At 49.1% G+C, this 3,451-nt stretch overlaps 1 long non-coding RNA gene across 1 annotated transcript; it reads left to right on the forward strand.

The window, feature by feature from the left end:
* Positions 1 to 361: 361 nt before the first annotated feature.
* LOC127751243 (uncharacterized) lies at positions 362 to 2,273 on the forward strand. Its single transcript, XR_008012036.1, has 3 exons — positions 362 to 591; positions 1,266 to 1,353; positions 2,136 to 2,273. It is a non-coding gene; the product is annotated as an uncharacterized LOC127751243 (long non-coding RNA).
* The last annotated feature ends 1,178 nt before the right edge of the window (positions 2,274 to 3,451 follow it).

A 3,451-nucleotide genomic window follows, 5' to 3' on the forward strand; every position in this document is an offset into this window, starting at 1 on the left:
CGGGGCGAGGCGGGGCGGGCGTACTACGACGGCGTGCGGCTGTAGATTTTCCCGCAATCAACCAGGGCTCCTTCCTAACCAGTGCCGTCTTACCGGAGACAACCAGAGCGTGGACAGTATACCAGTCCAACGAGCCGGGCCGACGAGGGGGCTATACTTCTTGCCTGACCAGCCTTTACTTACTTTTGCGCAACAAAACGGACGTACAGAGTCGTAATAATATGGAAAGTGCCCAGAGCGAGTGGCAAACAAACCAATCACTTAATTAGCTCTCCCACGGGAAAAAGTGCACCACCGACGTTCTTTCGGAAATAGATAATATAATAACTAGATTAACGGTTTTCCTTTACTTCTTATCTCAGTTGAGGGCGTGATTGTGAAGAGACAGTCTAACATCGCGTATCGCGAAGAAGAGAGAGAGTCCTCTCGCCTTGCCCTGAGAGGTGCAACTAACTAACTTCCTTCCTCGTTGTGAGGCCACTCGTCGGTCCTACCCGGCTCCAGGCACGCGCCCCGCTGCAGGCAGGAGCTTTGCTCGCTCCCCACCTGGCACTCACATAGCGCACAGGTGCACGGATGCGCGTACTGCAGGTGCGCACTGCAGCGAAGCGTGCATGCATATCGGCGTGCATCTTGACGCCACCCGGAAAGAAATTAGTGTCATTTTTAGCAGGTGATACGTTGAAGTACCTACACTAAACTATGGATGTACACAAGTATGTTGAGTTGGTGTCTAGCTTGAACTCTCGATATGGAAAGAGTAGGTTTTCAAGCGCTAGGCCAGCAAATTGAAATTTTTAAGATAAAAACCCGCATGCCTCTAGGGGGAAGCGTGGGTGGTGGCTAAGGCAAATCCTCGTCACGCTGCCGAGCCCAACAGATCTTTCTCCCACCGCCTGCTCCCTCTCCCCTCCTTTCCGCTGTTAGGCCGCTAAAATTTGCCACAATTCTAATTCAGACCCTACTGAACATTTCTGGATATCGGAGGCAAATAAAAACAAGCCGCTGGTCTTCCTTCTTAGACCCCACAAAACATTTCTAAATATCGGAAAAAACTTGAAACAAGACACCATAGTCACCATTCAATGTGACGTCACCACTGGTTAACATCTAAACAAAATTGTGGCATTGATTAAATTATCATATCACATCCGTTTCAATGTGGCCCAGCCAGGCTAAGGGATGTTTCTAAAGTCCCATGAGAAATAACGTGACATTAGTGCGTGCAAATCTGATTTTTTTTTTTTTTTTTTTTTTTTTTGCAGGACCTTAGTGAAGCCGCCTTCTGGCGACCGTGGGAGTGAGATATGGGGCATCAGCAACGGAAGGGCGGTGGCTGGCGCACTATCTGGCGTATGACTTGCAATCACATTCTGATTCACTAATGCACTTCGTGCCTCTCAGTACAGTAATCCTAGAACAGTATTAAGCGGCAATATCTGGGGGTCTAAGCGACTCGGTAGATTTACGATTAATTTTTGTGGAACTAATAACTGTCCCGTGGTGGGTTTTCTTGACAGCGTGTAGTGTAAACAAATGAATACGCAAACATTACTTTGTAGTTTTCTAACTACGAACACATTTTAATGAAAATAAGCAATAATCCCCAAGAGAGATACTCTGATACACCGAGAGTGCAACTATAAGTTGAATACTTGCAAGTGCATAACTCCGTAGTTGTACCTCACAGGTGTTCAACTTGGTAGCTGTGCACTTTCAAGTGTCCAACTCTCCTGCTGAACACTCTCTTGGATTGGGCGCTCACTATGTGGGAAGTGCACAAACAGACGAGTTGCAAACTTCCAAGTGTACTACGTGTACAGACACCGAGTTGAGCACTTGCAAGTATTCAACTTGCAGTTGCACACTTACAAGTGTTAAGCATTTCCATAGTTTGTCCGTGGAAAGTGTTTTTTTGCGCTCTTCTTGTCGCCGATCACTTGATTGAGTGGTATCGCCTTTCTCTCTCTAATTAATTGTAATCTCAGCTACGTATCTCTTAGACTAGTGAGGGAAGTGGCCTATTGGCCCTCAAAATTTTTACACTTTGTGGAGAACGTTTTAGTTTTTGACAAACTTCGAAAATATTTTTGAAAAGCTAAAATCACCGAGCAAACATATTCATTAAATTGCAGGACCGTATACTCACCAGCCATGTGAGGGAAGTCCACGGCGGCGCCATGCTATTCCCGGTGCTGGACGTCGTCCTGGACTGCCTCGCTGGAGCTCCTACTCGACTGCACCGCGGCGAGCTGTCTGCGGAACTGGGCGCCGGCAAATGTCTATCTCGAGTTTTATATCGATCCGCTTGGTTGTTCCGGTATATCCTCCGGCTGCCTCCGGCCCTTCCGGTCCTCCCCGGGCCTTCCCTCTCCGAGCCCCGGGCCGCTCCGGACGGAGACAGCGCCGAGGGTGGAGCTCGCCGGAGCGGGCCGGGCGGGCGGCGGGGGCAGGCGGCAGGGGGCGGCGCCGCTGGTGCGTAAGCACACCGGGCCGGGGGGGCAGCACCACCAGGCAAAACCAACGCGATTCGAACAAGAACGGTTGAGTGGCGGACCCCTCGGTGGTTACACATGTGCACCTGTTATTCAAGATTTGGTTGTAGCTTTTCGGGTTCTAATAAAGTGTACAGTTCTCGAGCATCTGATATATTTGTAACCATCTTCTGTGTCACCATTCCTATGAAAATACACAGCAGAGTGGGAGGGGGGAGGGAGGGGCTTTTTCCTTCGGGTAGAGCGACAGTTTTGGGGGCTGTCTAAAAGAGAGAGAGAGGGGGTGGGGATATATAATCCTGCCCACTTATTTAAATTTTACTGGATTAGTCGACGAGGGCAGAATGCGCCGCTGAGCCAGTAACCGAAAGCCACTGTGGGTCTGATGTGGATCCAGCAAAATCCCGATGGATTGCAAATTTTTACCGGATTTTCGGACTTGGGCGTGTACGGCAAGTGCACACTTCCTTCCGCATGTGTCCACGTGTAACATTTCTTGCGGGTACCCCCTTGTTTAAGCAGGGAATATTTGTTGAGGCTTGCTGATGAGCTAGGGGTTGGAAAGGAGGGGGGGGGGGTACTACCTTTCGACGACATGCGAGGTTCTCCTCACGCCACACGCAAAAAATTGTTGCATGACATGTGATCTGTTATATCCCCCTTAAGTAGTGCTGTGGAAGAGGAAATGTCATGACACAATAATTGCAAGGAGAAGCCAGTCATACTTTGTTACCAACGTAGACAGCTAAGAAACAGTCATGACAATGCGGCCGGCGCTGGCCTGGCAGCCGACTGAGCCGTCGGGTTCTCACACTTGAGCACCTCTCTGAGACCTTATTAAGGATAGAATTGGGCTGTCTAATCCCGTGACCCCCACAGCAGTAGAATCAGACGCCTACATACGTATACGTGAATTAAAAATAATTTATTTTGAATTTATTTGATTATGCGTGTAT

This window comes from Frankliniella occidentalis, unplaced genomic scaffold, assembly GCF_000697945.3.
Source record: "Frankliniella occidentalis isolate FOCC.00 unplaced genomic scaffold, Focc_3.1 Scaffold392, whole genome shotgun sequence".
Classification (NCBI taxonomy): Eukaryota; Metazoa; Arthropoda; class Insecta; order Thysanoptera; family Thripidae; genus Frankliniella; species Frankliniella occidentalis.